Raw genomic sequence first — 23,408 nt, 5'->3', positions numbered from 1 at the left:
GCTTTATTTTTAACGTCTCCTCCCATCACTAAAGCTGTTCACCCATCACCTGATCTACTTCTCGTCATCCTACTCACCAAAAGAAGAGCAGAGGTATTAAAACCAGCTAAGCTTACCAACTTAAAGACAAGAACAAAGATGAAATTTTTTACAAAGCTTATTACTAATATAACCAGTAAGAAACCTTAGCGCACGAAACACTTTTTACTAAGACATAAATAATAATAAGATTACTGTACTTTTATTTATAATCCAACTATTAGTTATAGAGAAAAATGAGTCGTTTGTTACTGATGTGTCCAAAGTCCATCTATTTATGTCCTGAGCTGTGCAGAGAAATATATATATTAATATGTATTTAAAATAAGCTGTTTAAGTGTGAATCATTTCGACATAGGACAGTGGGTTCTGTTAATAAAAACTAATAAATAGTAGGTGCCAGTGTACGACAGTACAAAGTTGTACATCTATGATATTGTATGGTTGACAATATACTAATAGGAAAATGCTTTCTGTAAAACGATATTATACATAAAGGTGATAAAAATATTGGTTGAAAAAGTATACGTACGTAAGTCTCGTGTGATTTCAATCAATATCTTTATACTAAAGGAATTAACAAAAATAAAAAGTTAAAAGTATTGTATTACGTCAACAACAAAAGAACCAATTATATCTTTAATATAATGTGCTACCAGGCTGGCCAGTAAAAGAGTTTTCTTGTTTATTAAAGCTTCTGATTATTTTTAATCAACCACCTACTCAAATAAGATTCTTAGTATCACACTTGAATCGGCCTTAAAGGTCCCCAAACTATTCTTAGTTATTTGTGTAAGGCTATTCACACTAATCCCAATATCACTCTACAGACCGATATTAACATTCTTTGCTCCCTCTGCCCTTAACAAAATAAGGTAAAATATTGTTATTTTTCGTAAAATCTATGTTTTTTTTATTCGCTCACATAATATTATGTATGGATTTTTACTTAGGATTTCTTGAAAAGCAGAGTCATTCTCAGTAATTGAAAACGGGACAAAATTATAAATATGGAAAAAATTAGATCATGACTTCTTATGTCCTGTATCTATTTTTAATATTGAGCTTGATAACTTTTTCAAAATCTTCTTCATAATAGATCACAAATTTTGATCAGAAATTTCCAGAACAGGTCCAGAGCACAGTAATTCTTTTATTTTTTCAAACGATTTTACCAGATCTCAGTCCAAATAAGTTTGTACCCTTTTCATTGTATATTATGTAAAGGATCGAGAAATATTACAGCATTATGAATGTATTTATTTTAGAAGTTTACTTTTTCTAAAAATTATCTGACGTTCTTTTGTGTTTTTGGTGTTGGTAAAATTTTTATTAAAATTAAATTGTCTTTTAATGGACTAATTGAACTTTTTTTTAATGTGGACTAGATATCTTACTAAATCCAATACAAACATGCAATTGGAAAATTTTATCCTGGAACCTTTTTTTTTATTACCTCAAACAGTTTTCTTAAATGAATAATGTGCTCAGTTAATGTATTAGAAAACATTATGATTTCATCTTTATAATTTATAAAATTTGTATAATTTGTAAATATTTTTAAACATTTGAAAATAACAGATGCAATTTTCAATTCAAAAGGTTAACAAGCCCATGGAAAATGTCCTTCTTGAGTAACGAATGCTGTTTTATACCTATCGTTTATTTATAAGGGTATTGATTAAGATGCTGAATTTATATCTGAAGTGAGAAAAGATTTACAGTTTCTTGTTTTTATTATTATACCTTTTATCAAAGTAAAAGGCTACGATTAGGATATAACTATTTTATTTAGACTTCGAAAGTCTATACATAGCCTGGATTAAGATCTTTCATCTTTCTTGTATAATAAGGTAACTGGTGCAGCGACTGGATTCTTCAATTAAATTTTCTTTAATAAAGTAGCTTTTTGTTTTTTTATTTTTATTTTATTTTCTATAGTTCACTTATAAGGTCTTTTACTGCAATATTTTTTTACTTGTAAGTCTATCTGAGCTTTGTTATCAGAAACCATACCGATGTCATACTTGTATTTTGCAAAAATTGATTTATATTTTTCCAGTAATTCAGTCATCTCTTTTTTTTATGGTAATTCAAAGTATTTAAGAATATTTTTAACTACAATGTATTTTAATTTTTGTTAAAATTAGCTTCATTAGTATATTTTTAATCATTTTGACTTATTTTTACTTTTTGTAGCATTTAAAATTTATTATTTTGAATTGACTTGAATTCTTTTATTTTGTTTAATCTAATAAAAAAATCGTACTTAAAATCTTTACTTTCAACTACAAACACTTTGACCAATTTTTTTGCATCATAAATTTATACTCTAACTGTGATCATCTCATTTGTTTTAGTCACACCATTAATCTTCATCAAATTCGCTTTTTCAGTATCATGTCTATTATTCTTACTTTTTAACTTTATTAATTTTGAATTTTTTAAAGGCACGTTTCATCCTGAATCGTAAATTCCAAGTACATCTATTGAATCATGTAACCCTTATTTGACGCTGATTAATGGTGGAACTACTAGTTTTCTAGCCAGGTCATTTAATTCAAATTCTTATTCAGAGTCATTAAATGAATTTAATTTATTTTTCTCTTTATCGTAATAGGATAAAGTTTCTCTTGATTTAAACCAACATGCAGACTCTCGGTGGAATCGAGTACCTTTGTTGAGCTTTTCGCAAATTTTGCAAAGAAAAACTTTATCTGTCTTTTTTTTGTAAACAAATTTTTGTTATTATCTGCATTTTATGTTTCAGCCCAATTCTTATATTGACTTCCCAGTAAGATGGGTGGCAGGCATACAATTCTACGTTGGCACAGACACCCTGACAAAACGAGCTAACGTATATAGGCCCTTACATGCCGCCATGTATCCTTCTCAGTAAAAGAATGCCTAGACTAGTCAGCCCACTACGTCTTTTTGGCTTATGAGGCTTGCAGTCAAGAGAATTGTCACATATTTTTTCTGATGGTCGTTCAACTGTATCAGTAGTAAGAATACCCAGGCATCACTAGTCTCACCTCTTACTTTCACTCAGGCCCAAGTTCTCGGGCAACAGCCAAACCCCGCAAACGGTCCATAGCATCCACGCCACAGTAGTATGTTAGTGTTATTGTATTTAAGTGCTAGTAGAATTTTACTAAGAGGTAAAGAAATTTAAAAAAGTACAAGACAGGACGTATGCCGTCAGTTTAAAGCCCCTCACCCAACCGAGGCTGCAAGCAGTACGGTCTTCTACAAGGTTAAGCGTACCGTGGAGAAGGAGAAGTAGTAGTGGTAGTAGTAGTAGTAGTAATAGTAGGAGAGTTAGAAGAAGTAATAGTAGTAGTAGTAGTAGAAGTTTTTGTGTTAGTAGAAGTGTTGTGGTAGGAGTAGTAGTAGTAGTAGTAGTTTTTTTTTTTTTTTTTTTTTTTTTTTTGTGGAGGGTGGGGAAATGCATTGAGGCACACCGCAGAGACAGCGGTAGTGTGGGACTCGGTGGATTTTTTTTATTAGACCATCCATACCCACTAAAACACCCCCCTTGCCAAGTGGCTTTTGATCCATTTCGGAACCGCGTTAGCATTACTTCGGGGTAAAGCCACCAGGGAGACCATCACGTCTCACAGCATTAACGAACTAACTCGCCACCATTTGCTAGAGGTGCCAGTCCTCTCGAGTCCTTAGAAGGACTCGGGGTCCCTGAGGACCCGCACCCGTCTTCTAGCGCTTCAATGATGCTTCATCCTGCTGATGAGTATAAATATTCATCGCAGCCTGAGTCCACATCCTTTACTCAGGGGCCCCCGCTACCTGCACGGCAGCTCTCTCCTTTTCTTTCTTCTGCCGGAGGAGTGACCCGACGAAGCCATCCACTGCCGTCCACCCCTCTTTGCTGCTAAGAATCTCAGAGATTATGGTTTCGGGAGTGGGTGCCACGCCGATCTTGTCCATCAGCCACTGGCGCTCATGGTGCCATCTCTCACACACAAAAAACGTATGTTCGATGGTATCATCCAACGCAGGGCAGTAAGAACATCTAGGAGATGCCTTCACCGCCATGCGGTGGAGATAGGCATCGAACTGACCATGCCCGGAGAGGAACTGGGTGAGGTGGTAGTTTATCTCTCCATGCCCTCTCTCCACCCATGGCCGCAGGTCCGAAACCAGGCTGTACGTCCATCTACCCACTACAGCCTGGCCTTACTCCTGTTGCCACGTCGTCAACGTTTTCTCTCGTCTGTCGCTATCGCTTTGGTCGCCGGAGCCCAGGAATTTCCTTCGCCGCTCCTGCGCAAGCAACACGACGGGTATCGATCATGCTATCACCATAGCGGCATTGGAGGAGACCGTGCGGTAGGCACACGCGATTCTTACGGATCCGATGCGCTGCACCGAAGTAAGGCGCTCTCGGAGATCCTTTCTCGCAAGTGCGTCCGCCCACACCTCCGCAATGTACAGCAGGATCGAGTTGGAGACCGACGCAAGGAGCCGTCTTTTGGCTTCCCGCGGGCCCCCAACGTTGGGCATTAACCGTAAAAGCGCCCCAGAGACCCCAGCGGATATATCAGCTGCTCTTCTGATATGCTCCCCGTAGGTGAGTCGTGAATCGATCCACACTCCAAAGTAGCGCACCATTGGGCTCGCGCAAATCACCTCACCACGCAACGCTCAGGCTAAAGTCACCCCCGAACCACCTCTGCCTAGTGAGGACGACCATCTCCGTTTTTTTTACAGCTAGCTCAAAACCGTGATCCCGGAGCCACTCCGACACTATCGCGACCACCCACCGTATTTTGCACTCGGCCTCCTTTCGCGATCTTGCTGTGACGTGCAATGCTATGTCGTCAGCAAAGCCCGTCAGCTTGACCCCCGAAGGCATTTCAAGGCGCGAAAATTCGTCGTAGACCAGATTCCAGAGATCGGGGCCAAGGGCAGATCCCTGAGCGACTCCTGACGTCAGACGCCTCTCTTTTGGTCCATCCTTCGTGTCGTACCGGAGTACTCGATCCTGGAGGTAACTGTCCAGGATCTTTCCCAGGTAGTCTGGTACATTCTGGCGCTTCAGGGCCCTCATTATGTTGGACCATTTTGCCAAGTTAAAGGCATTCTTCACGTCAAGAGTCGCTACAACACAGACGCTCCTCGTCTTATGAGAGGGTTTTCATGCCTCCTCGACCGACCCGAGGACCTCAGCCACAGCCTTAACCGTCGATCGCCCCTTACGGAAACCATACTTATTTTCTGAGAGGCTGACTCCACCTTTTAAGCGAGTTCTGATCAGCCTCTCTAGCATTTTTCCAGCATTGTTTAACATACCTAAGGGTCGGAATGACGACGAAACCAGGGGGGGTGGTTTGCCCTTGTCCAGAAGAACGAGCCTTTGGATCTTACAACGCCTGCTGAACAGTTTAACGTGCAGGCACGCATTGAACATGTCCTACAAATCGTGTGGCTTTTTGGCAGCTATTATCTTAAGGACTTTGGACGGCACCTTGTCCGGACCATGGGCCTTTCGTTTCGGCGTCTCCGATGCCACTGACCTCAATTCCTCGAGAGTGAAGAGAGGTACCTGTCCTACACTTATGTCCTCTCCCCTTCTAGCGGGATGCTCCGGAAAGAGGCAAGAGACCACTCTTTGTAGGAAGGAAGGTTCCATCGGTGGCGCCGGGTCCGAACCGCGAAGTCTTTTAAACGCTATCCGGTAGCCCAGGCCCCACGTGTCCTTATCCACCTCGGTGATGAGCTCGCGCCAGCATCGGTTCTTGCTCACCTTGATCGCCCTTACCAGCGCTCTTTTTGCTTTCTTGTACGCGGCAGCAGCTGCCCCGGCGCCTTCGCGAGTTCTGTGTCGCTGTGCAAGACGCCGTAGATGCTGCGCCTCTCTGCGCAAGTCAGCAATGTCCTCGGTCCACCAGTAGCACGAACGTCGACCCCTTCCGGTAGACTTTTTGGGCATACACGCGTCGCACCATTCCTTGACCCGTCTCGTAGTGCCACTTGCGAGTGCCTCAGCCTCCACTTGATTATTGATCTTGTTTAAATCGGCTGGAGGCGGCACGCCAACCATAGCTTCCAGTAGCAGATCACGGTTGAGTTTTGCAACGTTCCACCCGTCAACGCGCCTTTGGCTTACATCTCGTGAGGTTGCACCACGATCCTCGTGTATCACGAAGCTGACGTACTAGTGATAACTGGCTGTGTAGTCCATCAGGACTTGCCAGTCGGAGACCCGTGCCGCCATTTCTGACGACACCAGCGTGAGATCGATGATCATTCCCTGGTTACCAGGTCGCCTGAACGTTGCTGAACCACCAGAGTTCATGACGATGAGATCCAGCCTTACAGCCATCTCTAACACTACCCGTCCTTTGGGGTCCGTTCTCGGCTCCCCCCAAGCGATTGCCTTGGAGTTTAAGTCACCGGCCAGGACAACATCACCACTCTCCCTGCACACTCGAACAGCATCCTCGAGTTCGGCAAGCCGATATCTGAAGACATCAATCGAAATGTTAGGGGATATGTAGCAACTCACATAGGAAGCACTTCCACACCTGATCCACACGAACCTGTCTCCACCTCCGGTATTGGATGCGGAGAACTTGTCGCTGCGAATAAGTATGGCTGTGCCTCTTGTCCTGTCGCAGAACCAGCCTCGGCCCGGTAACGTGTGGGATGGCTCACTTATGAAGAGCATATCCACACCCTGGGCACGGGAAAACCGGTCCAGCAGATCGTGCGCGAGCACGGTTTTATCCAGGTTTACGTGCAGAATCAGCGCCATTTCCGCCGAGTCGTCACTGCAGGCGCCCGAGGGGCCCTACACCCGGCAGTCCCAGCGACATGTCTGGTGTCTGGTTTCGGGACCACGTTTTCGTACAGAAAACAGCTCACTTCTTTCACCGAGCAGTTTCGTGCCACGTGACTCTTTTTACTGCACCTCCAGCCTGCCCTGGTCCTGTTGGGCCCGCCACACTGCCTCGCCTAGAAGCCCAGGCACCTGAAGCAACGCTCAACTGTGATCTTTTGTCACATCCTGCAGTTAACCTAGCCTAGACTAATGTGGTCCCTCCTTTTAAGAATCGGAGCCGCTGTCGCAGGCACCTCGACGTAGGCTATGCGGTTTCCTCTGTTTGTTCCAGAAGACAACCGCACAACCATACTGGGGGACGCCCCTTCGTCAAAGCAGCCTTTTACTGCTGCTTCGACGTCCTCCTCTGTCACCGTTGGGTCAACGTCCCTTATCTCCCAGGTCGAGCGCGGGGCCAGTGTCCTCACACCACCCGCGTCCGCCACGGCACTTTTAATTGTCTCGGCGAACGCATCGCGGTGCTTGGACTCTTGCACTTCCTTAGTAGTAGTATTAGTAGTAGTAGTAGTAGTAGTAGTAGTAGTAGTAGTAGTAGTAGTAGTAGTAGTAGTAGTAGTAGTAGTAGTAGTAGTAGTAGTAGTAGTAGTAGTAGTAGTAGTAATAGTAGTAGTAGTAGTAGTAGTAGTAGTAGTAGTAGTAGTAGTAGTAGTAGTAGTAGTAGTAGTAGTAGTAGTAGTAGTAGTTGTAGTAGTTTTTTGTGTAGGGAGGAAATGTGTATTAAAACACACTGCAAGGACAGCAGTAGTGTATTTTTTTGGTAAGACCATCCAAATAAAATAAGATCCCCCCATGCTGTGTGGCTTTAGTTCCACTCCAGTACCACGGTAGCATTTCTTCAGGGTACAGCCACCAGGAAGACCATCACGTCTCACAGCCTTACCAAGTCAGCTCACCATCATTTACTACAGGTGCCAATCCTGTCAAGTCCTGAAAAGAACTTGGGTTCTCTGAGAACCAGCACACTTTTTAGTGCTTTATAGTATACTGCTAACTTAGCAAGCACCTCTATAAGCTTGATGCTTTCCCTTGCTAAGAGGTACAATTACTTAGAGCAGTGTGGATCCACGTGAGCCCATTATTCTATTTAAGGCCGTACCACCTCATTTGCGTCCTGCTAAAGCCTTGTTTTTGGCCTCTTCGAGTGCTTTTCTGAGCAGCGAAAGCTTCTACTACCAGTTCCGTGCTTGTTGTCCATCGTTAGACAGAGAAAACACTGAGCTAGGCCTAAACATTCTTTGTTCTGGTGGTTACAGCTTTCACACTATAAGCAAAGCTTGGACCTATCTTCTTATTTACAGCTGCCTGAGACATGTTTATACCCCAGGCATTAGAAGCATTCAGTTACTTTGATTTTTTGTCAGATTTGGCAATTTACGAAGCTGACTCTTAACCTGCCTTAACTTCCTGCTTGTCGAGCAGTTAATTAGTGTAACGTTATCAACGCCAGCTTCTGTCCTCTAATATTAAGTTTTAATAGAGCTTCTTTAGGCTCCTAGCTATCTAGTCAAAAAGTTCTGACAAAAATTTCTTTAACCTTGTTATTCTCAACAACAGCACCCAGGTTTCAGACATCTAGTATCACTCCCTTAATGTTTTTTTTAACAGTTTTCTGTTCAGCTACCAACTTTTCAATTTATTGTAAGAATGCAATCGCATTCCTTACACCTTTAGCTTTAATAAGTATGTCTCCTTTTCTTGTGGTAATAACACTTTTAACTGTGGCATTAGCCTTGTCAGAATCAAAATTCGTCTTTATTGTCTTTAGCACCTTAGCAAAGGTCTGTTCTCCAGCTCTTCTTCTGTTTTTCTTGCCGTTCAGAAGAATCTTGTTGTTGACCTCTGCTTGTTAATTTTTTTCTTTTTTTTTTTTAAAAAATGGCTTGTTGGCGTTTTTCAGGACCGTCTAAAGAACTTCTATTTCTTTTCACTAGTTCTGTCTCTTTAAAAGCAGTGTTCAGGGTTTTTTTCTTGTTTTTGTTGAAAATTGTTTTTTCTTCGCTTCCTCCACTTCAGAGATTCGAAGATATCTTTTCAAGACCTTGTTAACGCATGTTCTTAAAGTTAAAAGCGTTATCTTGGTACCTCTGCTTCTTCAAGGTGTTAAAGCTGCTCTTACTCACTGGTCTTAACAGCGTTAGCCGTGCTTACATACTTGTTATAAATTGCTTTTAAGTCTCTTTAATCACTTCTGTCACTAATAAAACTTGCTTAATTCGCTGCCGCTACCTTACTCTAAGCTTAGCACCAATGTTTTCTTATGAGTTGAGCTGCTTCTGTGTCTGGTTGCTCAAAACTAAGACGTAGCTGCCCCCACTGACGTTACTGGCTATGCTTAAAAGGCTAACTTTTTGTCCTATATCTGTAAAAACAGGATATAAAACGTTTAACATTCTTGATTAGCCATGAAAAACATCTTTTTAGGCCCTCTTAGAATCTATGGGGCCAGCGGCAGTCACGTGGGCTTGCACCGGATTAAAACTGTCAGTCAATTTTCTCAGAAAGGTAACTGCTGAAAGTTCTAGTTGCACAATAACGTTCTTTATTTTTTCTTTTTTTTGAAATTGTATTGACCAGTAGAAACGAACAATTTTCTTTTCTCAGGAAATAAGTGTCACCTCATATTTTAAGAGAATGGCCCTATTCACCACCCAGGGAAGCGCCCAGTATGGATGAACTAGCAAAACCTCACCCAGAAATAGCAGAAGTAGAAGTAGTTGTAGAGATAGTAGTAGTTGTAGTAGTAGTAGTAGTAGTAGTAGTAGTTTTTTTTGTGGAGGGTGGGAAAATGCATTGAGGCACACCGCAGAGACAGCGGTAGTGTGGGACTCGGTGGATTTTTTTTATTAGACCATCCATACCCATTAAAACACCCCCCTTGCCGCGTGGCTTTTAATCAACCCTGGAACCGCGTTAGCATTACTTCAGGGTAGAGCCACCAAGGAGACCATCACGTCCCGCAGCATTAGCGAGCGAGCTCGCCACCAGTTGCTAGAGGTGCCAACCCTCTCGAGCCCTGAAAAGAACTCGGGGTCACTGAAGACCAGCACCCGTTCTCTAGCGCTTACTTAATGATTTCCCTCGCCAATCAGTATAGATACACAGCTTGGGTCCACATTGACCTACTCAGGGAGCCCCCGCTTTCTGCACGGCGGCTCTCTCCTCTTATTTTTTCTGCCAGAGGACAGACCCAACGAAGCCATCCACCGCTGACCACCCCTCTTCGCTGCTGAGCATCTTGGAGATGATGTTTTTGGGGGCGGGTGCCACGCTGATCCCGTTTAACAGCCGCTTGCGCTTGCAGTGCCATCTCTTACACACGAAAAACGTATGTTCAACGGTATCATCCAACGCAGGGCAGTAAGAACATCGAGGAGATGTCTTCACTGCCATGCGGTGGAGATAGGCATCGAACTGACCATGCCCGGAGAGAAACTGGGTGAGGTGGTAGTTTACCTCTCCATGCCCTCTCTCCACCCATGGCCACAGGTCCGAAATCAGGTGGTGCGTCCATCTACCCACTACAGCCCGATTCCACTCCTGTTGCCACGTCGTCAACGTTTCCTCCCGCCTATCGCTATCGCTTTTGTCGCCGGAGCCCAGGAATTTCCTTTGCCGCTCCCGCGAAAGCAACACGACGGGTATCGTTCGTGCTATCACCATAGCGGCAGCGGAGGAGACCGTGCGGTAGGCACACGCGATTCTTAAGGATCCGATGCGCTGCACCGAAGTTAGGCGCTCTCAGAGATCCTTCCTCGCGACTGTGTCCGCCAACACCTCCGCTCCGTACAGAAGGATCGAGTTGGAGACCGACGCAAGGAGCCGTCTTTTGGCTTCCCGCGGGCCCCCAACGTTCGGCATTAACCGCAAAATCGCCCCAAAGACCCCAGCGGCTTTATTGGCTGCTCTTCTGATGTGCTTCCCGAAGGTGAGTCGTGAATCGATCCACACTCCGAGGTAGCGCACCACCGGGCTCGCGTAGATTACCTCACCCGCAACGCTCACGCAAAAGTCACCCCCGAACCACCTCTGCCTGATGAGGACGACCATCTCCGTTTTTCCTACAGCTAGATCAAAACCGTGATCCCGAAGCCACTCCGACTCTATCACGACCACCCACCGTATTTTGCGCTCGGCCTTCTCTCGCGATTTCGCTGTGACGTGCAATGCTATGTCGTCAGCAAAGCCCGTCAGCTTGACCCCTGGAGGCATTTTAAGGCGCAAAAGTTCGTCGTAGACCAGGTTCCAGAGATCGGGGCCAAGGGCAGATCCCTGAGCGACTCCCGACGTCAGACGCTTCTCTTTTGGTCCATCCTTCGTGTCGTACCGGAGTACTCGATCCTGGAGGATACTGTCCAGGATCTTTCTCAGGTAGTCCGGTACATTCTGGCGCTTCAGGGCTCTTATTATGTTGGACCATTTCGCTGAGTTAAAGGCATTCTTCACGTCAAGAGTCGCCAGGACACAGACGCTCCTCGTCTTATGAGAGGGTTTCCATGCCTCCTCGACCGACCCGAGGAACTCGGATACAGCCATAACCGTCGATCGCCCCTAACGGAACCCATACTGATTTTCTGAGAGGTTGACTTCTCCTCTCAGGCGAGTTCTGATCAGCCTCTCTAGTATTTTTCCAGCATTGTTTAACATACCTCAGGGTCGGAATGACGACGGGACCAGGGGGGGTGGTTTGCCCTTGTCCAGAAGAACAAGCCTTTGGATCTTCCAACGCCTGCTAAACAGTCCAACGCGTAGGCACGCATTGAACATGTCCAACAAAACGTGTGGCTTTTCCGCAGCTATTATCTTGAGGACTTCGGACGGCACCCCGTCCAGGCCAGGGGCCTTTCGCCCCGGTGTCTTTGATGCCACTGACTTCAATTCCTCGAGAGTGAAGAGAGGTACCTGTCCTACACTTATGTCCTCCCCCCTTCTAGCGGGATGCTCCGGAAAGAGGCAGGAGACCACTCTCTTCAAGAAGGAAGGTTCCATCAGCGGCGCCGGGTCCGAACCACGAAGTCTTTTTAACGCGATCCGGTAGCCCAGGCCCCACGTGGCCTTATCTACCTCGGCGATGAGCTCGCGCCAGCATCGGTTCTTGATCACCTTGATCGCCCTTACCAGCACTCTTTTTGCTTCCTTGTACGTGGCAGCAGCTGACCCAGCGCCTTCGCGAGTTCTGTGTCGCTGTGCAAGACGCCGTAGATGCTGCGCCTCTCTGCGCACGTCAGCAATGTCCTCGGTTCACCAGTAGCACGAACGTCGACCCCTCCCGGCATACCTTTTGGGCATAAACGCGTCGCACCATTCCTTGACCCGTCTCGTAGTGCCACTCACGAGTGCCTAAGCCTCCGCTTGATTATTGATCTTGTTTAAATCGGCTGGAGGTGGCGCGCCAACCATGGCTTCCAGTAGCAGATCTTGGTTGAGTTTTGCAACGTTCCACCCGTTAACGCGCCTTCGGCTTACATCTCGTGAAGCTTCACCAGGAACCTCGTGTATCACGAAGCTGACGTACTGGTGATAACTGGCCGTGTAGTCCTCCAGGACTTGCCAGTCGGAGACCCGTGCCGTCATTTCTGACGACACCAGCGTGAGATCGATGATTGTTCCCTGGTTACCAGGTCGCCTGAACGTTGCTGAACCACCAGAGTTCATGACGATGAGATCCAGCCTTGCAGCCATCTCTAACACCACCCATCCTCTGAGGTCGGTTTTCGGCTCCCCCCAAGCAATGGCCTTGGAGTTGAAGTCACCGGCCAGAACAACATCACCACTCTCCCTGCACACTCGAACAGCATCCTCGAGTTTGGCAAGCCGATCTCTGAAGACACTAATCGAAATGTTAGGGGATATGTAGCAACTCACATAGAAAGCACTCCCACACCTGTTCCACACGAACCCGTCTCCGCCTCCGGTATCGGATACGGAGAACTTGTCGCTGCAAATCAGAATGGCTGCACATTTTGTCCTGTCGCAGTACTAGCCCCGGCCCGGTAGCGTGCGGGATGGCTCGTTTATAAAGAGCCTATCGGCCCTCCGGGCACGGGAAATCTGGCACAGCAGATCGTGCGCGAGCACGTTCCTATCAAGATTCACCTGCAGGATCAGCGCCATTTCCTCGAAGCTATTCCTACAGCCGCCCGTGGGGCTCCACACCTGGCAGACCCAGCGACATGTCTGGTATCCGGCCTCGGGTTCACGTTCTCGCACAGGTAGCAGCTCGCTTTTTTTTGCGAGCAGCTCCTTGCCACATGACCCTTTTTGCCACACCTGAAGCATGCCCCAGCTCTGTCAGGCCCACCACACTGGTGAGAGATGTGGCCAAACCCAAGGCACCTGTAGCAACGCTTGGCCCTAGTCCTGGGCCGAATCCTGCAGTTAACCCAGCCAAGCCGCAGGTGGTCCATTTTGTCGAGGACCGCCGCTGCAGACGCAGGGGCTTCAATATAGGCGACCCTGTTTCCTCTGGTCGTTCTCGACGAAAGCCGCACGACAATATCTGGTGGAGCAGCCCCGTCGAGACGATCCTTCATCGCCGCCGTAACCTCCTCTTCGGTCACCGTCGGGTCCACATCTCGGATTTCCCAGACAAGACGCGGGACGAGGGTGCGAACGCCGCCAGCATCCGCCACAGCGCTTTTTAACGCTGCCGCGAACGCATCGCGACGCTCAGCGTTGGCCTTTCGCAGTTCGACGAGGACTCCACCCGTCCTCGTCTCTCTGACCGATGCCACACCCACCCTAAGCTCGTCCAGGCTCACCTTTTTCATCTGGGTTAGGACCTCGGCATACTTTTTACCCTCAGTAGTTGTAGTAGTAGTAGTAGTAGTAGTAGTAGTAGTAGTTGTAGTCGTAAAAGTAGTTGTAGTAGTAGTAGTAGTAGTAGTAGCAGTAGTAGTAGTACTAGTAGTTTCTTTCTTTTTTGCAGAAAGAACGAAAGTGCCAGATATGAGATTCTTCTTTTGGCAAGAATTTAAAAATGCCAACTTTAAGCAGACAACTTGTTTGTATTATAAAATATAAGTTTAATGGTTAAATAATGTGAGAATGTCTCAGGGCCTAGAAGTTACATGGATACAGTAAAAAAATTGATTATTAAAACTTTTTAAAAAAATAGGTTAGAAAGCTCTGTACAAGAGGCTGCAATAACCTTAGAAAATAATTTTAAGTATCTGTATAATAGTGCTTGCATCACTTGATAGAAGGAAATTATTAGATTATGTCATCAGAACCTAACTACTGAAAAAAAGCTGCTTTAACTGTACACAACAACAAACGTTATTTTTAATCTTTTAGTGCAGGTATCTTACTATAGGATTGTTTTAGCATAAACAAGGTAAACAAAAAGGCATCCAAGAAGAGAAAGGTGTCCATAGAGGGGCTCACAACTTAGGAAACTCAAGCAATAGGGGTAGTTGCTGCATTAGATCGGCTGAGACTAGAGACAATACTAGATGAGGAGTTGTCGCAGCCTCAACAGCTTATTCAACACACGAGTAAAAAGTAACTTAAAATTAAAGCTGTACGGTGTCTAAACAAAAAAAATTGTACTACCCTTTATTCACTGATAGTTGCAGAACTTAATGATGAGTTTTTAGGTCTCAAATCTCTGCAGACTACAGTTAGTTCTTTTTACTTAAAAAATAAAAAGTTTGATTATTTCTTGTCTTACGCTGTAAGCAAATTTAATTGCTGATTATGTAAGACGCAAAACGTATCTTTTTTATACGTGTTGTGTGACAAACTTAAAAATAATTGTAAAATTTCCTTTAACCGTAAATACTTATTTTAAACTTCTTGCAAGACATAAAAAATATTACAAAAATATGTTACATCCTTACAAGTTGAGTTTTTCATAGTTTTAATCACTTAGTTCTAATCAATACATTTATCAGTCAATCCTTAAAAAAAATCTACCCTTGAAACACCACTTCATGACAATTTAATTTTCTCATGTCCACATAAGTTATAACAGAATTTAAGTAGCAAAGTGTATTATTATTTACAGTTTTTGCTTGTAAAATTTCCTGTAAATAAAGTAAACTTTACAATGTTTCACATAATATGTTGTCAAATTCGTTACTGCTACCCTTCTAATTTTTATTACTTTCGTCTGTTGATTCCAAGTACAACCATTTTGAATGCTTGTGTCGTTTGGGGTACGAGTCAATTATTACGAAGTTTAACCAAAGCCTCTCATAAAAATGACTTGATTATTGATACTATCACAATAGTTTAGTTTTTAACAATATAATAATTCTTATCATCTTTAACATAATTGAAGCTATACTATTCTTATTATTGCTATTATTAACAGCTATATTATGATTCTGATAAAGAATACCTTTAGTTTTTGACTGATAATTATATTAATAGTAATAAAAAATGAAATTTCTTGGTGATTGATGTAATTTCAATTTAAAATTAACCTGTGAGAGTTTGTAAATTCAGTATTTTCAAACTATTTATAAACATAATTAACATTATTTATATTGCTATCACTATTTTTGAAGAATTTTAATGAACATGTTATTGCAATACCATTAATTTTTTTCTACCAATTTTAGAATAATTATTTTTACCATTGCCATTATTTTCTTTTTTTTTCCATGGTCGTCCAAAATGCCATTATGCACGATAGGAAGGTGTACGAACCCTCCCCTGTGTGGGACTTGTCATGACCATACCCACTAAACTGGCAAGAGCTTTCTCCTGGAATACCCAGCTTGGACTCTTCTCTTGAATTTACACTTTAAGCTAGGGCCATGAAGGCTAAGCCCCTGGTTTGGGCTTTCTTTAGTGTTTAGTTACCATATTGTTTTGTAACTTTTGCGTTTTCAAGGATATTTTCTAGTTTCTGTCATGCATCCGAGCTGATGTTTTCTGTTTACTGGCGGACATGAAGCGAAATAATAGACAGATGCTTTACAGCGCAAGCCCAAACCCAGCTTATCCCAACAAGGCGCAATCAGTGAACTTACTGCAGAACCCAAGAGGCTAGGACCCAGGCCACTATGGTACAGTCGCTCATCGGTAGCACGGTGATATAGCAAAGCGGTTCTTAGGAGCTTGCCCGTATTCAAGCATCCACACAAGCCTCTATATCACTCACCAACCTCCTAAAAACCACACACCAGGAAGCCAGGAAAAAATAAAAAAAAAATAAGAAAACGGAAGCGAGGCAACTGAGGAAATGGGCCACCAGGCCGCAGCCACTTATCGGTAGGAAGGTGATAGAAAGAAGCGATTTAAGGAAGTCTACACGCACTTGAGCATTTACGCAGACCTCCATCCCATACACTAATCGCCCCGAGGCCACGCCGTAGCAACCCCACCCCCAAGGCCCCACCACTACTTTCCCCTAAATCCCCCAGGTTCCACAGTAAAAAACACAACCCCACGTCACCCTCCACGATAATACCGGATTAACGCTCGGACCACCTCCACTCATCTGTCCAGAAAACCGCCCTGTTTTTAAGTCCAGAGAGCTGTGTGTATGTATCGGGCTACTGCAGTCCACCTTTCTTCGTTGAGTAGCATTTTATCTATGACGTTGTCGAAAACGAAGGTATCGATTATTTTCTGCAACACAATTCGTTCGGTTTGCTATTTGATGCAGTCAAAGAACGAATGTTTTGTGTCATATTTGTCGTAGCTGCAGTACTTGCAAGCAGCTATCTGTGTTTTCCGCATCTTGTTGAGGTACAAGCGGAAATACCTGTGATTTGAGAGGAATTGGGTAAGGTAGTAATCTACTTTCCCATGTCTCTGCTGTGTTTATTCCTTGACATCTTTTGTCAGGCATGCCGTCCATCTACCTCTAGATTCTTATTGCCATCTGTGTTGCTAGCGTTCCCAGGTAATTTTCCAGGCACTTTTCTTGGCCTTTATACTCCCTACGTCCTGCTCCGTAAGGTGCTTCAATCGTCTTTCTCTTGCAAAAAGATTGATGGGCATTACACCCACTATCACCATTATCGCAGACTCTGATACTGTGTGATAGGCGTAGGCTATCCTCAAGGCGGCTATTCTTTGAACTTGGCCGATTTTCACTCTCTTTTTTTCGACGTTTATTTCATCGTCACATATCTTAGCCCCGTACAAAATAATGGACTTAGTCGTAGACATAACGGGAGTGCATTTGACAGGCTTCAAACCTCCAACGTTTGGCATGATTGGTGTTAATGCTGCTACTCTTGCCACCGCTTTGTCTGCTGCTTGCTTAAGGTGACACCAAAACGTGAGCTTTGTATCCAGCGTCACCCCTAGGTATCTTACGTCATCTTTCGTCTTTTTTTCTTCTTCTTCTTGTCCCTTGAAAAAAATGAAAGTATCTATATCTTTTCTCGTCAATAGTACCCTCTTCGTATTACCTGCTGCAACTTTGAGTCCGTAGTTCTCCATCTATGAAGCCACTTTTCGCATAACCTGGTTAAGTCGTATCTATCACTAACCATTGTCACTATTACTTTCATTATTATAGGCATTATTAATCTCTTTATTAATATTGTTTTTATCGTTGTCATGAAATATATTGTCTTAGTTATGACTATGATTAACATAACCTTTATCATTATTATTATCATTGTCATCATTATTATGGTCGTTATAATAATCAGCATCACCATTACTAACGCAGTAAACATCCTAAGTATTTTTGAAAAAGTGAAATTTTTAGAACAAAGTTCTTTATGTTGTGTACTCGGGGGGCTGAAATTTTAAAACCGACAGATTTTTTTTTTTTAAACGAAAGTGGTGTACCCAAAGTATATTACTCTCAAGCTTTCCCCCTTACCCCGACCACCTTACCTACTGTTATCTACACACTTCCCCTCTCCCCACTATAAATGTATATCTGCCAACCGTACCATGTTACTGTCCTGCACACCTTTGTCCACCATTTCCCCTCACACTCCTAAGCAATAAATTTTTAAACAAATTTTAATTTTATTTTTTTACCATGATTTTTATTCTACAATTCTACAATTTTTTTCTTTTACAATTTAAAAAAAAAAAAAAAAAAAAAAAAAAAAAAACATTCTAATAAAGAGATTTAAGCCTCTCCACCTTTTGCATATAAGTTGGATACCTTGCTCACTCTGCTACAAGCGCTGCCGACTACAAAAACTCAGTTTGTTGTACTTATCGTGTGGTTCGTAACTATAATATTCCTTTTTTATATGCATTCACCGATAACACATTTAATTTATAATAAATTATGTATTTATTGTCTACATAATACATCAAAAAAAAAAACCTGTAGAATAGAGATAAAGAACGTATCAATGGTTTTAAAACGCGCTTATTTCGAATTCAACAAACAAATTACGTTACAATATCACATACTAACATAAATAAAGTAATTCAGTAAATCAATCATAAATGAATTATGTAAAATCATTAAACATATATATTTAGAGTTTTATATCATTTTAATTATTTTAAGGGCACTTACTTTTAATTAAATAAACAAATAATGGCACAATACCCTTAAGTAATTATATAAAAATAAAACATTAATTGTATTAATGGGCTATAAAATTGCAAAAAAATTAGTAAAAACGATGTTTTTTTTAATTAAGAAGATAAAATATAAAAATAAAATAAAATGTAATTTCAAAAGACCTAAATTAATACAATGGAATAAAAAAAAATAAAAAAAAGGGAATAAAAAAAAAATAAATATAAAAATAAAAAAAGGAATTAAGTGAAGAAAAAACAAAAGAATGAGAAAAATGTAATAAAATGAAAAATGAAAAAAAATTAAACACGAAACGAAAAAAAAAAATGTAACAAGTAGTAAAGAAAAAAATAAAACAAGAAATTAAGAAAAAAAAACAAATGAAAAAATTATGAAGAGAATTAAAACAACAAACCAGGGGGTATCAATGAGTCATGGGATTCACAGTAAGAACAAAGCTCTTTTAACATGAGATAAGTATAGACACAATTTATCAGGTAACAAGGGGGTCGTTAGATCCACAGGAAGAACGAAGATCTGTATATGTTAGTACTGCATTCATGTTGTTTACTAAATCAAAAACTTAAAAAACGAATGAAAAAAATTAAAAAAACAGTACTCACGAAGTTCAACCATCGTAAGTTCTAAGCTATTGTTGTATTTTATTTTATTTGTTTTTTAAGTTTTTGTTTCAGTTAACAACATAAATGCAGTACTAATGTTTACAAAGCTTCGTTCTTGGGTCTGGTGACCCCCTTGTTACCTGAGAAATTGTGTCTATACTCATCTCATGTTTAAAGAGCTATGTTTTCACCGTGGGTCCCATGACCTATTAATACCTCCTGGTTTGTTGTTTTAATTTCCTTTATAATTTTTTCGTTTGTTTGTTTTTTTTTTAATTTTTTATTTTATTTTTTTCTTTATTTCTTGTTTTATTTTATTATTCTTTGTTTTTTGTTTAAATAAATTAATAACATAATTATTATTTGTGATTAAACAATTAAATTGTTGCTCTTACTGTTTATATTACTTTTATTGTGACATGTATCACATCGGCATTATTATTTAAACGTACACTCTCAAAATTGTTTTTATCGACATCTTATAATTTTCATTTAATTAATTTTTTCTCGAATTATTATAATTTTGACTTTCAATGTAACTTTTGTGATAAATATTATAAATATCCTAATTATAATAATTCATATTTTCATCGTTATTATTGTCAATATTGTGTCATCATGATCATCATTTTTTTAATTATCAGCATCATTGTCATAATTGTAATTATCCTTTTGACCTTTAATAAAACCAGTAGTTACATCAAAATCTTTGCAAAAGGTATTACTATTACTATTCTTACGAACACTGTAGTTACTTAACAAATAGCAACATGAATTTAATTATTTTTTGTTTCTTGTTATGTAACTGTAACTTAAACTTCATCATTAATTCTAGCATTACTGCATCTTACTTGTTACTAGAAGCATGTCATCACAATTTCGTCTGTTATTTTTGTAAGGACAATTATCACGAGAATTATCATCATGATCATCATGATTACTATCATCATCATCATCATTATCATCATCAACATAGTAATCATTATCATCATTATCATTATAATAATCATCCTAATTATTACCATAATTATTATCATCATTATTTTTATTATCATAATCATTATTATTATTATTATCGTCATCATTATTATCGTTATCGAAATCATCAACATCATTGTTATTATCATTTTTTTATCATGATCGTCATTGTTATTATTCTTATTATTTTTGTTAGCATTATTATTATTTTTATGATTAGGATCATTGATATTGTAAAAATATTCTTTGCACTTTCCATCGTTAAAATACAAATTACACTGTTGTTATTGTCTCTAATTTTTCTTTTATTATAATTGCTACATGATCTGCACGGTACTTGTCATATTTTATTATAATTATTTTAACTATTTCTACAGCATTATTATAAGTAAAAAATGACTATTGTTATAACAATAACTTCCAATTACATTACCATGAGTGCCATTGTTATTATAACTATATCTAGTATCGTTATGATTATCGTTATTTACTGTAGTATTAAAATTATTATCACTATCATTACCATGACAGTTATTGTTGGCTTTACTATTATTATCATTATTCAATCATTATGATAAATAATGTGCTATAGTACTATCAATATCTTTAATATTATCGTAATCATCTTTACAAACGTAACGCTATCAACCGTCTTCATCTATAACATCATTGCCATCACCTTTATCATCATCATTATTATAGTTATTACGAACATCGTCAACATGAAAAATCTTTACCATCGTCAATTTTGCAGCCATCGCCATAATTATTCAAAATTACAACAAAATACTTAATTTATACATAAAAGTATGATACTATGCATTTGAAGCAAAACTGTTTTTGCCCTTAACTATTTTGTACTACTATCGTCCCATAATCTGCATTGATCACGTTATTATCAATGTTTTTAACAAATTAAATCATTCGTCCATCATCTAATAAAACATTTGTTACTATCCCTAATACTTTTTTTCAGAGAAATATTATCGTCAGCATTATCATCATCATCATCATCATCATCATTAAAACTTTTGTCTTTTTTATAATTAAATTATTTAAATTATTATTATTGTTCTCATTATCAATATTATTATAATTATTATTATTATCATCTATAAAATTGACATTATCATCCTTATTATTATTATCATCATCATCATCGTGATCATCATTATTATCATCACTGTCATCATCAACCTAAGAGTTATTGAAATCACTAGTATTGTTGTTGTTCTTATTTTCTTCACAGCAATCGTCATTATAACTAAAGAAATAAACATAATATTCCATTCATAAATAGCTTTTTTCAGAATATGCCTTTTTAACTGAATAATTTTCGCCCTTAAAATTTTTTGTACTATTATCATAATATTTTCCACATCATTAATATAACAGTTACCACATTTAATGTATTATGATCGATATTTTGTTACTCTTGATGATCACTATAGACATTATTATTATTATTTTCGTCATTACCATACACTGAGAAAGATGAGGGGCCGTCAGAGTACCACCGGTAGTAGCTGGTTCGGAAGTTAAGTGCATCAGCAATACCGGTTGAGACGAGAGCTGCACAAGACCTGTATATGCGATGCACCTAACCTATGATACATACGTTAAACCACACTATAGGTAACGCTACTATACTTGGGCTCGTAGGTACACTGTTTTAACTGGGATATCTGCTATCCCAGTAGTTAGAGACAGCAGACTAACAGTAATTTAATAAAGCTGCTGTAGGGGGAGGGACAAATGCAGCATCAAATCTTTCTCAGTGTAGCTATTATAAACATGATCATCATTATTATTGATATCATCATAATTATTATTGTTGTGGTCGTTGATATTACTATCTTCATAAACATTATCATCGTTTTCATTATTATCATTATTATAATCATCAAAGTTATAATTACCATTACGAGTATTGTTCTCATTGTTAGTTAAATTATTGTTACTATTATCACAACCATATTAAGTATGACCAAGATAATCATTGTTACTATCATCACAACCATATTTTGTATGACCAAGATAATCATTGTTACTATCATCACAACCATATTTTGTATGACCAAGATAATCATGATTATCTATGTTACTATTATAATGACCATTATAACCATGATAGTTGTTACTATCGTTATTATTTATAAAATCATTATTTTTATTTTTAGCATTGTAAGCATTATATTCGTTCTTATTAGTATCATCGTTTACAAGAGTATTTTCATATCTTCATCATTATATATAAATTTATATTATTCTCATCATTAGCACTATAATTATCATAATAATTAAAGAAAAAGTATTATAATAATTGTTGTTAATATTATTATTACCTCTAGCAACATTTTTTTTATGAATATTATTGTTACTATTATTATTATTTTTATTATCCTAACCGTTATTCCTATTATCACCCCAATCACTACTATTTCTATTATTATTAGCATTATTATCATCATTATTATTATTAATAACAACATTATCACTATACTTATAATCAACATCCCTATCATTATCTTACAAAATATTATTACCGTCACGAACAAAATTGTTAGTATCATAATCTTCGTCTTTGTTAATATTATTATAATCATCGTTATTATTATCATTGTTGTAATCATTATTTCAATAATTTTTTTTTGTGATTATTTTCATAATCATTTGTATACTAATTATTATTTTAACAATGACTATCTTTAACGTTATTCTTATTGTTAATATAAAGTAAACCGTTAGCAGCAATTTCTATTCGTATATTTTTTATCAGTTTTTACATTTTAAATATTATTATACTTTTTAATAAATTATAACTATCGTTTTTAAAAGTATTATTCCTATCATTTTTATTCATATACATATAAATTTTTATCACCTTGATTTCTAATACATTTTTCTTATCATTATATCAAAAATTATTAAAATGAACATTTTCTTATAACTTTTGTGCTTACGTTACAATGAATATAATAATTATAAATATTTCTAACATAAGCATGAACATTGTTTTGAATATTAAAATTTTAATTATTGTTAGGATCATCGTTATAACTAACGATACTATTATTTTCATTATCATCATTATTATTCTTATTATCCCTATTATTATTGGTATCATTATTTTCATCGTTATAACCGTAATTGTTACTTTAATTATCTTTGTGCTTGTCATGAGTAATAACACTATTATTAATTTTACAATTATTGTTATAATTCTTAGTCATAATAATGTTGACGTATATGACGTTAATACTATGACTATTTTTATAGATATTAATATAGTCATTACAAAACTTATTTTTTATAAATACCTTCTATATTTTTATTATTATTGTTATTAATAAAAACATTCTTATCATTAGGAAAGTTATAATAATTCTTTTTATAACCTAATACATTATTATTATTAAAATAAATACTATTATAAACAAAACAA

At 39.1% G+C, this 23,408-nt stretch overlaps 1 protein-coding gene across 1 annotated transcript in view; it reads left to right on the top strand.

The window, feature by feature from the left end:
* The window catches only part of Nos (Nitric oxide synthase), a 2,633,257-nt gene that overhangs the window by 523,567 nt on the left and 2,086,282 nt on the right, over positions 1-23,408 (top strand). The window lies entirely within an intron of this gene.

Source organism: Copidosoma floridanum, unplaced genomic scaffold (genome assembly GCF_036245765.1).
Source record: "Copidosoma floridanum isolate Cflo_tuat_1 unplaced genomic scaffold, Cflo_Japanese_pri ptg000020l, whole genome shotgun sequence".
In the NCBI taxonomy this organism is placed as follows: domain Eukaryota; kingdom Metazoa; phylum Arthropoda; class Insecta; order Hymenoptera; family Encyrtidae; genus Copidosoma; species Copidosoma floridanum.
This window is presented reverse-complemented; position numbering and strand designations above follow the sequence as displayed.